Source organism: Oncorhynchus keta, chromosome 26, assembly GCF_023373465.1.
Source record: "Oncorhynchus keta strain PuntledgeMale-10-30-2019 chromosome 26, Oket_V2, whole genome shotgun sequence".
Classification (NCBI taxonomy): Eukaryota; Metazoa; Chordata; class Actinopteri; order Salmoniformes; family Salmonidae; genus Oncorhynchus; species Oncorhynchus keta.
Window position 1 is genome coordinate 25,406,563 of NC_068446.1, and position 15,242 is coordinate 25,421,804.

At 42.0% G+C, this 15,242-nt stretch overlaps 1 protein-coding gene across 1 annotated transcript in view; it reads left to right on the top strand.

Moving 5' to 3' along the window:
• Positions 1-323: 323 nt before the first annotated feature.
• Positions 324-15,242, top strand: part of LOC118359149 (leucine-rich repeat-containing protein 7-like) — a 225,930-nt gene continuing 211,011 nt past the window's right edge. The window contains exon 1 of the mRNA XM_035737450.2: positions 324-569. The gene's annotated coding sequence lies outside the window, so the exon portion shown is untranslated. The remainder of the gene's footprint in view (positions 570-15,242) is intronic.

The window sequence follows — 15,242 nt, forward strand, 5'->3', positions numbered from 1 at the left end:
CATATAGCGAGGATCGCTACAATATCATAAAACGTAATTTCCCTCCAATTATCCGAGGTGATTAGAAAATATGTATTGCTCAGAAAATGTCTGCATACATCGTGGATACATATAATAAAATATGGAATGTAACCATCTGTAGCAACAACCTGCACCCTGTGAGTTTACAATCTGTCTTCCAGTATGTGAACATCGGTGCAGTTACGTTAAAAATGAATGTCAATCAAACATAATGAGCCAATCCGCGTTATAGGGGTGGGAGCTCCAATTGCCAATGAACCTGTGTGATTGACTTTGAAAGTCCATAGCGCAGCATACTGTGCCAATCGCAGCAAATATTTCACAGCTCAATATGTAGATAAATTATTAAGAAATCTAAAGACCATGCGAGGAAGTAGCGATAACACATACCTACATTTACTCCAACCGTCACAATCCCGAAAGGAGGCATTTGGGAAAATTTTATTAAGAACGTGATTCATTCGTAAAATAGAGGATTTGACAGAGGGTAAGCTATACTACCCTTGTGAGGGTTTTATGAAAAGGTATCCTACGACCTGCTCAACAAGGTAGGTCATTTTTTAAACAAGTGATTATGCATGTGCATGTTCTCTACGCTATGCAGAAGGCTCGTTACATCATATTACTGTACGGGTCCAGTGATGTAGTCTACTGTACTGTATCTGCATTGTGGAGGAGAAACTACACCTACTGAATTAGGCAGATTACGTGTATTCAGGTAAACACTTGTTTTTAGTAAAGCGAATGTCTTGGCTCAGTTGTTTATTTAATATTTACTCTGAGCCGATACAGTGATACCCAACTTCAAGGAATTACACAAGCTTCAACACAAACTCCAGCAACGCTTTATTTGCATATGAGGGTTGTCAGCAATAGTGAAGGGGCAGTTTACATTGGTTACATTGCAGGTGTCATTGTTGCATGTGAACATCACAAGCTCTTAGACAGCTTTGCTTCTGTGCCCGGAGCGGTGCCTCCTATGAATAGGCATATATTAGAGTGGATGCCGATACAGACTTGACCTCATCCCTATTATGCCAAATTATATGATTTCTGAAGTCCATCCATTCTGACTCTAAAAACACCATTCACAGTGCTGTGTAAAGCTGCTGATGCCTTACATTATGTCAACGGGACTGACTAATGAGGTAATTACATATGAGGGGAACAAAATAATATAATTCATCAGGCTGTATTCCAGTAGGGCGAGGATTGATTGGAAAGCAGTCTGTCATCTTAGATCATCCGCTTTGTGTATATTTTGTGTTTGGCAGCTCTCGACTATCACTACTAGCACTTTTGTACTAGTACAGTTGAGACTTAAGAGCACTTTACATAACTGTACTGGATAGACTTCTTGCCTTCATGCCTCATAAACTTCCAGAACAAAATATTTGCCCTGGAAAACCCACCCCAAGCTCTCAGCCGAATACCAATGATCATATCAAATGTTTTTGTGCTATAAGTGATCTAACTTTTTTTTGCCGTTGTAAGAAATATATTTTTCACATTAGACAATGATATTTTATGCTAGCTGACCTAAGCTATTTGTTTCTTATGGAGGGGAGGGGTTCTCCATGTCCTTGCCAGCTCAGTTGGGCTGAGACACCACTCTCACAGGCCAGAGCTGAAATCAAAAGGCAATGTATTGAATTATTACCAGTAAAACAATATCCGGTAACGAAAGTTGTTTTACTTATGTTATTGGTACTCACAGAACTGGATATGGTATCTTTTTAGGCCTTAGAAAAACGGACCCTTATTTGGAAAATGTGTCAGCTACTAAAGCCTCTCAGGTACCAATGTGTAAGATAGTGGACCCTAGGCGGTCTTGTCAGGGGGTGCGAATCATTATGAGTCAGATGAAATCTGAAACTCGTCTCCTTCCTGAGCGGTATGACGACTGCGTGGTCCCATGGTGTTTATACTTACGTACTATTGTTTGTACAGATGAACGTAGTACCTTCAGATGTTTGGAAATTGCTTCCAAGGATGAACCAGACTTGTGGAAGTCTACAATTTTTTTTCTGATGTCTTGGCTGATTTCTTTTGATTTTCCCATGATGTCAAGCTGAGGTTTGAAGGTAGGCCTTGAAATACACCCACAGGTACACCTCCAATTGACTCAAATGATGTCAATTAGCCTATCAGAAGCTTCTAAAGCCATGACATCATGTTCTGGAATTTTCCAAGCTGTTTAAAGGCACAGTCAATTTAGTGTATGTAAACTTCTGACCCACTGGAATTGTAATACAGTGAATTATAAGTGTAATAATCTGTCTGTTAACAGTTATTGGAAAAATTACTTGTGTCATGCACAAAGTAGATGTCCTAACCGGCTTGCCAAAACTATAGTTTGTAAACAAGAAATTTGTGGAGTGGTTGAAAACTAGTTAATGACTCTAACATAAGTGTATGTAATCATCTGACTTCAACTGTATACTTAGTAGCCTAACTTTAAACAATGTTAACAGTTCTAATAGCTTGTGAAATTTTGTATAACAATTCATGTTTGGAATCGCTCGCATCATGAACAAACATTTGCAAACATTTAGAATCTGTGTTTTGTGCTAATGCTGGGTTCACGTACTAGTTGGAACCAGGAAATTCGAAAATGTTTGATTTGCTAACTGGTTGAACATGGCACGTGTGTAATGCTGCGTTCACTTCATGTCGGATTCTTGGGACCTCCAAGTTAAATATAACGGAAGTTATTTGCGTAGACTAGAGCTTCCTATTGGTTGATTCTGATACCTCTCAAGTGGGAACCTCACAATCCGACTCCTAGGTAAGCAAGTCGGACATTTCGGAGTTCTGACTTGACGTGAAAAGGGCATTATGCTGGGGATAGCGAAGTGAAATGTCCCACATGACGGGCACTCTACAGTGCACATGGTAGTGTAGAGGTTTATGCCACGTTCACGTCATATCGGCAACTCTGACATTTCCAACTTGTTAACTTAGGTGGAAGTGTCGCATTCCAAGTTTCCCACTTGCGAGGAATCAGAATCAACCAATAGGAAACTCTACACAAATAACTAACGCTTATTTGAACTCAGAGGTCCTGAGTGTCCAACATTACATGAACACAGCATTATAAGGACAAACAGAGAAACACTTTTCTATTTTTTGAGATATTCAGACAGTAATAAAATAGGTTTGGGATCTACTACCCATGCATACTCTGTAATGACGTTCCTAATTACATTGCAAAGCCTGTTCAAACTAGACGCAATCTGGGTTAAGTTCCAGCTACTTCCAATCAAATCCAATTAACCTTTCCCTAATGCACAAACAAATCGTGAAATAAAATAGGGCCAATTATTGTTTGGTGGAAAAAAAACAGTTGTAAAATGTAATACAATCTTCAATAAGCAAGCAGTGCAGGTCAATAACATTAACCTGATACCTCACCAAGTAATGAATGTCCATTCTTCATTTCATACATTGAACATGTTTTGATATTTTTTATTTGTATTTATTTAACCTTTATTTAACTAGTCAAGTCAGTTAAAGAACAAATTATTACTTACAATGGATGGCCTACCCCGGTCAAACCCGGACGACGCTTGGCCATTTGTGTGCCGCCCTATGAGACTCCCGATCACGGCCAGATGTGATGCAGCCTGGATATGATATTTTTCCATTAGTGCCCTAAGGAGTGTACAGTATTAGGATAGCCTGTTGAGCTCTGTATATTCCAATTAGTATGATCTGAAATACATTAATCAGGTTATTTATGTAATGCTAAATGCTATTCCATTACTGCCTTGTCAATAATGAGTACCATGGCTTGAATGGTTTGGCTTTAGGCATTATTACTGCACACTTCTTGTTCCTTATATAGGTAACAAGCATAAAAACAGCATAATCATTCTGATTGTGTCGTGAAATTTTAAGGCTATTTTCATTGTTGGCTTTATTTTCTGCTGGCGCTAAGGAGGCGCAATTGCCGAAGGCACATTAGCTTGCAATTACGTCATGCAAAACCTGGCACACTGGCCCTTTCCAGCGCTACCGCCAGGTTCGGCAATACACCTGTCTAACATCAGCTTTCTTGTGCTGAGGTGGGAGGGGAGCCAATATTTGAGGTGTGTCCTTAAAAACAAGAGGAAAAGTGACAATTTCATGCAGCGCTAATTGAAAGTTAAGACACACAATAAGCATGGAAGGAGAGATGTGCCTTTTGTGTCGTGAATCTCGTATTTACCCACTGGTCAAAAACTGGTTGAATCAATGTGGTTTGCACGTTATTTCAACAACAAAAACTCAATGTGATGTTGTACGGAGGAGACCAAGACGAAGAACACTTAAACTATACAAAACAAACCAAACATGAAGCTATAATAATACTAGTGCAGACATAGGCAACTAAGCAGACAATAACCCACAAAATACCCAAAGAAGATGGCTGCCTAAATATGGCTCCCAATTAGAGACAATGATAAACAGCTGCCTCTAATTGAGAATCAATCTAGGCAACCATAGACAAACAAACACCTAGATAGTAAACGACCCCATAAACCTACAAAAGCCCTAGACAGTACAAAAACACATACATCACCCATGTCACACCCTGACCTAACCAAAACAATAAAGAAAACAAAGGATACTAAGGTCAGGGCGTGACAGTACCCCCCCTCGCCCAAAGATGTGGACTCCCGGCCGCACACCTAAACGTATATGGAAGGGTGTGGGTGGGCATGACTCCGAGGTTGCGGTTCTGGCACAGGACGTGGACCCCGCTCCACTTCATCCTTCCTTAATGTCTCTGGAGCGGGAACCCTCACCGCCGACCACGGACTAAAGGACACCACTGGACTGATGGTCGAGTCTGGAGTGAGTGGCGGACCCGGACTGGAGGGAGACTCTGGCGGACCCGGACTGGAGGGAGACTCTGGCGGATCGGTAGGTTCCGGACAGCGACCCGTCGTGGTAGGTTCCGGACTGGGTACTGTTGCCGGACGCTCCGGACTGGGTACTGTTGCCGGACGCTCCGGACTGGGTACTGTTGCCGGACGCTCCGGACTGGGTACTGTTGCCGGACGCTCCGGACTGGGTACTGTTGCCGGACGCTCCGGACTGGGTACTGTTGCCGGACGCTCCGGACTGGGTACTGTTGCCGGACGCTCTGGGTACTGTTGCCGGACGCTCTGGACTGGGGAGGCGCACTGTAAGCCTGATGGGTGGTGCCGGTACTGGGCCGAGGACACGCACCTCAGGGCGAGGAGGAGGAACAGGGCATACTGGACTGCCGAGGCGCACTATAGACCTGGTGCGTGGTGCCGGCACTGGTGGTACCGGGCTGGGGACACGCACCTCAGGGCGAGTGCGAGGAGCATGAACAGGAAGTACTGGACCCTGGAGGCGCAGTGGTGGCCTGGTGCGTGGTGGGGGTACCGGGCTGGAGACACGCACCCCAGGGTGAGTGCGGGGAGGAGGAACAGGATGTACTGGGCTGTGGAGGCGTACTGGAGGTCTGGTGCGTGGTGTTGGCACTGGTGGTACTGGATAGACCGGACCGTGAAGACGCACTGGAGGTCTCGAGCTAATGGCCTGCACAACCCGTCCTGGCTAGATGGTCGCTCAAGCTCGGCACGTGCGGGGCGCAGGCACAGGACGTACTGGTCTGTGCAGACATACGGGTGACACAGTGCGCAACGCCGGCGCAGGATATCCTGGCCCAAGGAAACGCACTGGCTGTCTGGAGAGCAGGGCTGGCACCATCTACCCTGGTTGGATCCTCACCCTAGCCCGGCAGATGCGGGGAGCTGGGATGTAGAGCACCGGGCTAAGCACGCGTACTGGGGACAACGTGCTCTCCACCGCATAACACAGTGCCTGACCAGTACGACGCCCGCCACGGTAAGCATGAGGAGTTGGCTCAGGTCTCCTACCTGACTTAGCCAAACTCCTCGTGTGCTCCCCCCAAAAAATGTTTTGGGGCTGCCTCTCTGGCTTCCATGCTATCCTTGTACCCATATACTGTCGCCGTTCCTCCTGTGCCCTCTCCACCTGCTTCCATGGCAGGGTCTTGTCCCCTGCCATTACCTCCTCCCAGGTCCAGGATGTTTTACCGTCTAGTATTTCATCCCGAGTCCTCGATTCCACAAAGCGCTGTTCCTCCTTATCACGCTGCTTGGTCCTTTTGTGGTGGGTTATTCTGTCACGTTCGTTGTACAGAGGAGACCAAGGCGCAGCGTAAGATTAATACATACTTTAATGAAGAACACTTAACTATACAAAACAACAAACGTGAAGCTATAATAATAATGCTGCTGCTGCTGCTGCTGCTGCTGCTGCTGCTGCTAACTAGACATAGACAATAACCCACAAAATACCCAAAGAAGATGGCTGCCTAAATATGGTTCCCAATTAGAGACAACGATAAAAAGCTGCCTCTAATTGAGAACCAATCTAGGCAACCATAGACATACAGAAACACCTAGATAGTGAACGACACCATAAACCTACAAAACCCCTAGACAGTCGAAAAAACACATACATCACCCATGTCACACCCTGACCTAACCAAAACAATAAAGAAAACAAAGAATACTAAGGTCAGGGCGTGACAGAATCAACATGGAAAACTGATTGGATTTGCAAAAATGAATCAACACAAGGGAATTTAGTAGTTTTTTAATCCAATTTTTAACCTAAATCCAATGACATGGTGACATTTGTTGTTGATTTCACGTTAGTTGACAAATCAATATAATTTAAATCAGAATTTGACGTATAAATGAAGTCCAGTGAGTAGAAACATAAACAAGATTGGTTTCCCATCATTTCGTTTAATTAGATTAAAAACCAAGCTTTCCATATCACACCCTCCCCTTAACCTTCTTCAAGGCTAGTTTAGTAGCGTCGCATAGGTGCCTTGTTTTATCCTGGCCATTCGCAAAATGTAGCCTATACATAAAGGGGTTTTAAATGATCTACTGAGAGGGCTTTTACATTTTATTCACAATTCACATACCTGCACTTCGCTTGTGCATAGGCTATCCATTCCCATTTCAGAGTGGCCCTTGTCTGATTACCAAAGACAAGCTCCTCCAAACTATTCAGCCCTCCTTATAATACCATAAATGCCAGGTGTTTCTTTTTTCTGCCCCGCACATAGGCAATGATACAATTGACAGGAGCCTAGTATTTTGTATAGATGTGCGAATGTTATGCGTAAAGACATTCCGGCCTATGTGTGCCCACAGTGCCATGGAAAGAGAGAAGTGATCCTATTTAGAAATATTGTTGTTGGTTTAAAAAACAGATGGTTTTTAATTTAATTATAACAAAATTAGAAAGATTCACCATCCATGGGTTTATGGTGATAATGTACATTGCTCGAACGCAATGCAATTTCATCTGATATTTCTGGAGAAGTGCCAATAAGATGGTTCCATGATGTGTATAAAACATTCCATTTGTGAGCAGTATAATGGTGAGTGGACATTTCCCCTTTCTTTTTATATTGGATCTTTATCCAGCTCCTGTGAAAAGTTTGGATGTGCGTAAACCCGTCCATACTTTAAGTTGCCTTGTCTGTATTATAGGCCCACGGGGAGAAATTATGATGCCGGTATCTGCATTTAGACATAGCTTATTTCAAACAAGTTGTTTCATTTTTATTAGCATTTGATTAGATTGATATACTGTCTTTTTAGGCCTTATCAGTAGCCTAAGGAAATTAATCGTGCTTATTGACGAGGTTAGTCCAGACTGCAATTTACAGTAGGCCTAGCCGCTATATCAGTGTGAATGCTATAGCCCATGTTTAAGTATGTATTTACATATTGAAGTCAATTCAATTAGAACAATGTGGACTGCAAACATGTTTAACATATTTAGAAAATATGCGGTTGGCTAATTAATGAACTAGGTGATAACAGACTAACATTCGAATTGGAGTTGATTACAAGCTAAATACATAAAAGACCATAAATAGACAACTTGAAGCAAACACATATTTAGCCATGGAACATGTTCTGATTGGCCAGTGATGGGCCAATCCTCGACATACCCACAACTTGTTATTTCATCAAAACTCAGCCCCTTTGCACCGCTACTGCACCCATATTCCAGTTGTGAAAAATATTTTAGACACCCCCGAACCTATAATGCCGCCAGCTCTAAGATTTACCATTGTGTTAGTTAGGTTTGTTAAAATAGAGCCCTGTGTTTCCTTAGAAACAGCATTTTTGGGCATCCCGAGTGGCACAGCAGTCTACGGCACTGAGTATGGAGTGGAGTTATGGCCTCTGGCTGAGAGAGATTTGGTTGTTCAGTGTAAAATATACCCTCTCAGCACCAAGCCTTTCCATTTAACCACTGGAATAAATGAAGAGCCATCAGTTATCTCTCTCATTGCTCTGGATGCGATCATATCTGATGTTCATGCATTTATCCTCACCATGAAGAAATATATATTTTTGAGGATAGCACAGCAATCTCATCAGACAACCTTATACAGTTGATTCATGACCTTCCTCCAGACAAGTTATATTGTTTGTCCCCTTGCCTTTACATTGCCTCCATTATTTTGGAAGCTCATGATTCGTAAGTTCAGCTACTCTCCTACTGTTATAATACAACAAAATGGCAGGTGTCTCAGGTAAAATAATTGTTAATTTGTCATTTCAAGCTAACAAGCACAGTTTTTCTAAACTTCTTTCAGACTCAGCCCACAAACAGAATACTTTGGTCTGACAGAAAATAGCCATTGGATAGATAATAGACAATCAGACATATCTCATACTCACTTTTCAAGCAATACATTGTTTGGTCCAGTATATTGACTATAAATTGATGTTCCATGCAGATGTCCTTAGTTTCCACTTGGACTATACAAGCTTTGATCACTTTGATGTAATTCCTTGGAAGTATCTGAATTCGTCTCCAGTTATTCTGAGGGATGATATTCATGCCTTGGAGGATTTGATGTTTCTCATGCCGAAGGTCACATCCCTGAATGGTTTTCCTTTTCAAAGTCATTGGAGAGCCAGTGGACCTGGCAACTAGCCAAGAAGAAGGATCCATAGCCTAACATCTGGTTATCTGCTATCTGGAGAAAGAGAGAGAACAGAGAGGGTTTGTTGAAAACAATCAAGCATATACTGTAACAATACAAAGTATGAGGAGGAGATATAGACCCATTTTATAGACTTCCTTTTCAATTATAATTGTCCAACCCTCATTAAAATCACAGTTTGTCATTGAGTGGGTGTGTGTGTGTCATCATTATTCATTCTAGGCCTTGGCATCTCGCCATCACCAGTTACATAACTTAGACAATGAAGCAAAAGTATTATACTTTCTAGTAAAAGCCCATGCGGCTAGTTGTTGTCATTGTGTACTGTATAACATTTGGAGTAAAAGTTGAGTTGTTGTCTTATTGTGGAAATCATGGTGGAACTATCCACATAAAATATACTACAATTTTCTATGGAATATTACAGTACTTACTATAGAATTCTGTCGTAAACAGTAGTGTACTGTAGAATACTATACTACACACTGTAGTATCCCTCGATCATGTGTAGTACTTAGTATAGAATTGTGTAGTATACTGCAGAATGCTATAGTAAATGCTACAGTATTATCCACAAAAAAATACAAGTCAATACTACTGAAATGTCAAAAATACTACAGTCCGCAAATACAAGTTCAGAGTGACATGTGTTATAGAGTGGATGTTTCGGCGGTTGTCATTCTTCGCGTTCAATGGTACCGAATTCCCAGCTGCAGACTAGTAATTAATATCAAAGACTTGTTCTTATTCTGTCGGTATTGATAGTCTAAGAGTTTAACCACGTGGTATGGTTAAAAGATTCAGCAATGGTCTACAACCTTTGTCCTCCTAATGGAGAAAAACATGGTCTGCAACCTTTAGCCATGTCGTAATTGAGGTAAGCTTGGTCTGCTGATCGAAAACCAGAGTGGGGGTTTTATTCGGAAGGGCCGAAGAGGGCTGTCCCAGGATGTCTGACCCTAACTGGGCTCAGGGGCGGTCCTCTGATTTAGTTCAAATCAAAAGGGAATTGTATTTTTCTTCATTAAACAGTCCAAAATCATATTACACAATTATACAAACAGTATCATACTCACTCATTCATCTTATACAACAAATAGATGTAAACCTCATATCTGAGGCTATTATATAAACAGTGTTATGGTAATGTGACTGGAACGAATTGCAAAAATCGCTGAAGTTGGAGACTTTTATCTCCCTCTCCAACTTCAAACATCAGCTATCCGAGCAGCTAACCGATCGCTGCAGCTGTACATAGTCTATAGGTAAATAGCTCACCCTTTTTCACCTACCTCATTCCCATACTGTTTTTATACTGTTTTTATTTATTTACTTTTCTGCTCTTTTGCACACCAATATCTCTACCTGTACATGCCCATCTGATCATTTATCACTCCAGTGTTAATCTGCAAAATTGTATTATTCGCCTACCTCCTCATGCCTTTTGCACACATTGTATATAGACTGCCCATTTTTTTCTACTGTGTTATTGACTTGCTAATTGTTTACTCCATGTGTAACTCTGTGTTGTCTGTTCACACTGCTATGCTTTATCTTGGCCAGGTCGCAGTTGCAAATGAGAACTTGTTCTCAACTAGCCTACCTGGTTAAATAAAGGTGAAATAAAAATAAATTAAAAAAAATGCGGCCACACCGTCTCCCATGAGCTTCCCAAGTTGTAACAAACGGACCAGTTCGGGGGGGCCGGCAGGGATGTCCTTGTCCCATCGGGCACTAGCGACTCCTGTGGCGAGCGCAGTGCACACTGACATGGTTGCCAGGTGCACGGTGTTTCCTCTGACACATTGGTGCGACTCTCAACCTTCACCTCTCCCAAGTCTGTATGGGAGTTGCAGCGATGAGACAAGACTGTAACTACCAATTGGGAAGAAAATGGGGTAAAAAAGGGCTCCCTCCTCACCCTGGCTGCTCCCTGTCCCTTAAAGTAGTACTTTAGAGCAGTGAGTTTCCTTGGCCTCAGGGAAAATATCATACACAAGAAGTCACACGCTTTGTAAACAACAATGCAGAGATAAAAAAAATTTAAACCTCAAGAAATAAACCCAATGACTAATGATAACTTGTCTATATACACAGGGTTCCAGTACCAAGTCGATGTGCAGGGGTACGAGGTAATTGAGGTAAATATGTACATACAGTTAAGGGTGAAGTGACAATGCAATAGGATAGATAAACAGTAGCAGCAGCATATGTGGCGAGTCAAAATAATGAATGCATAAAAGGGTCAGTGCAGATACTCCGGTAGCTACTTTGTTAACTATTTAGCAGTCTTATGGCTTGGGGGTAGAAGCTGTTCAGGGTCCTGTTGGTTCCAGACATGGTGCATTGGTACCGCTTGTCATGCGGTAGCAGAGAGAACGGTCTATGATTTGGGTGGCAAGAGTCTTTGAACATTTTGAGGGCCTTTCTCTGACACCGCCTGGTATAGAGTATCATGCACAGTATACAAACAGAGCAAGGTCATTTACTTGATGCAGTTGATTAAGTATATTGACTTTGTTCTGCTCTACACTCAAATGTCTTGTAGGCACATTTACCGTAGGCACATTTACCGTAATCACATTTACCATAGGCACATTTACCATAGGCACATTTACCGTAGGCACATTTACCGTAGGCACATTTACCGTAGGCACATTTACCGTAGGCACATTTACCGTAGGCACATTTCTTAGACAAAACATTTGTGGAAACCCCTTCAAGACTTCCACCCCAACATTTTTGTTACAAGGACACAAGAAACCTTTTCACCTTGAACAAACGGTAGTAAATTAAGCAAACTGTCGAAAGATATTCCGTTAAGGTTCAAGGAAACATTAGGAATGTTTGGGAATTAGGAACATTGGGAATGAAATGGCATGATCAACGTTAGTAACTGTTCATTCAGTGATCTTTAAGCCAACTTTTAGCACCAATTAACATGCATCTTCAGCCACATTTTCCTTGTAATGAAAATTCACCATATGCTCTGCTTAAGAGTAATGATATCAAATATTGCCTGACATAGAAGTGCCCCTATTTTTGGTAAGACATCTTTCTAGCTACGGTACCTCATTAAACTATTGGCGAGGCCCAATTACCACTATGTGTAGTCCGACCAGTAAATCACTTCCTTTCACGCATCAGACAGAGCTTTGCACAACTTGCCAGTGGACTGGCCACCTCTTCCAATCACCATAGCAACAGTGTACTGGATCAACACAGCATAAAAGTGTAAATCACTCATATTGTATGTAGGGATGTATTCTGACTGTTATTTACGTTAATATAGTTGTATACTTTAGTGAGACAGGTTTTACAAGCTGACACAAGCACTGTTGTACCCCTCGGATGACTTTGGGGAGGGGGGGCGTTTTGGAGAAGAGAGGAGAACAGATAGGAGAAGAGAACAGAGAGGAGAGGAATGGAAAGGATCCATAGGCTCACTGAGCTCACACATGAAAAAAATACTATAGTATACTATAATATACAGTACCGTTCAAAAGTTTGGACACACCTAATCATTCAACGGTATTTCTTTATTTTTACTACTTTCTACATTGTAGAATAATAGTGAAGACATCAAGACTATGAAATAACACATATGGAATCATGTAGTAACCAAAAAAGTGGAGACTGCATGAATCAGGCTTTCATGGTCAAATTGCTGCAAAGAAACTACTACTAAAGGACACCAATGAGAAGAAGAGACTTGGTTGGGCCAAGAAACTCAAGCAATGAATATTAGATCAGTCTGATGAGTCCAAATTTGAGATTTTTGGCTCCAACCGGTGTCTTTGTGAGATGCAGAGTAGGTTAACGGATGTGTAGTTCTCACCGTGAAACATGGAGGTGGTGTGGGGGTGTTTTGCTGGTGACACTAAGTGATTTATTTAGAATTCAAGGCACACGTAACCAGCATGGTTACCATAGCATTCTGCAGTGATATGCCATCCCATCTGATTTGCACTTAGTGGGACTTAGTGGGACTTTGGACTTAGTGGGACCCAACACACCTCCAGCCGGTGTAAGGGCTATTTGACCAAGAAGGAGAATGATGTTGTGCTGCATCAGATGACCTGGGCTCCACAATCACCTGACCTCAACCCAATTGAGAGGGGATGAGTTGAACCTCAAAGTGAAGGATAAGCAGCCAAGAAGTGCTCAGCAAGACTGTTGGAAAAGCATTCCAGGTGAAGACAAGTGTGCAAAGCTGTCATCAAGGCAAAGGGTGGCGACTTTGAAGAACCTCAAATTTGTTTAACACTTTTGTTGGTTACTACATGATTCAATGTGTTATTTCATAGTATTGATGTCTTTACTATTATTCTACAATTGTCACGGTTTTCTAATGGTGAGGGAGAGTCGGACCAAACTGCAGCGCGTATATTGTGATCCATGTTTATTTACACAACGTAACACACGACTAAACACGAACACTACAAAACAATAAACGAAACGAAAACCGAAACAGCCTATACATGTGTCAACTAACATCAAGACACTCAGGACAATCACCCACAATACAACCAAAGAATATGGCTGCCTAAATATGGTTCCCAATCAGAGACAACAATAAGCACCTGCCTCTGATTGAGAACCACTCCAGACAGCCATAGACTTTGCTAGATAACCCCACTAGCTAAGCCTCCCCAAAAAACATGTGTGTATATATATATAACACAGGGATGTGACCCAAACAAAAGAGCGAGGTGTAAACAAGTGCACAATAACACGTAGTACGAAAGCCGATACAATAGAGCACAGGTACTCACAAGACCAATGGACATGGGACAATAATCAACAAGGACATTGGGGAACAGAGGGCACATATATACACATACTAATCAGGGGGAATGGGAACCAGGTGTGCATAATGAGACAAGACAATCCGGGGTTGGTGGTAATGATCCAGTTCAGTGATGCTTAGAAGACCGGTGGAGCTGGTGAACGGAATGAGCAGCAGTACCGGGACAGATACCTTAATAGAAAATGTCACCCGGTATAATACTACTAAAAGTCTAACAATATTTGGTTTTAAATAAACTTATGTTTCAAAAGTAAATATAATTGCTAAAATAAAATAAAAAAATGAAAGTGTAAATCATTTGAAATTCCTTATATTAAGCAAACCAGACGGTACAATTTTCGTTTTTATAATTTTGGGGGGATAGCCAGGGGCACACTCCAACCCATACGAAGCATTTGTGTTTAGTGAGTCCACCAGATCAGAGGCAGTACAGTAGATATGACCAGGGATGTTCAATTGATAAGTGTGTGAATTGGACCATTTTCATTTCCATTCAAAATGTAACGAGTACTTTTGTGTGTCAGGGAAAATTGATGGAGTAAAAAGTACATTCTTTTCTTTAGGAATGTAGTGAAGTAAAAATAGAAGTAGTCAAAAAAATAAATAGTCAAATTAAGTACTGATACCCCAAAAAACGACATAAGTAGTACTTACAATTATTTTTTACTTGAGTACTTTACCCCACTGGCTGCAGATATCTGCACGTTTCAATGGTGCTGCATCATCTGTGCGAAAGAGCGAGAGCGAGAGAGATAAGGAGAGACGCCAGTCCGCACACAGCCCATCCCAGGCCGCACACAGATCTACTCTCACTCCTCCTCCTGCAGTGCTCTTCAACACCTTGTTATCATTCCCCTTTATTATACTGTATATCATCACACAGTTTCCTCCCAGTATCCACACTGGCTCAGTGAGCTACACAGCAACAAATCAAATTGTATTAGTCACATGCGCCGAATACAAGACGTGTAGACCTTACAGTGAAATGCTTACTTACAAGCCCCTAACCGACAGTGCAGTTTCAAAAAATACAGATAAGAATAAGAGATTAAAGTAACAAGTGATTAAAGGAGCAGTAAAAAGTACAACAATATATACAATATATACAGGGAGTGCCGGTACAGAGTCAATGTGCCGGGGGCTCCGGTTAGATGAGGTAGTATGTACATGTAGGTAGAGTTAATTAAAGTGATTATGCATAGGTGACAACAGAGAGTGGCAGTGGTGTGGAGGGGGGTGGGGGTAATGTGAATAGTCTGGGTAGCCATTTGACTAGATGTTCAGGAGCCTTATGGTTTGGGGGAAGAAGCTGTTTAGAAGCTTCTTGGACCTAAATGTGGCGCTCCGGTACCGCTTGCCGTGTGGTAGCAGAGAGAACAG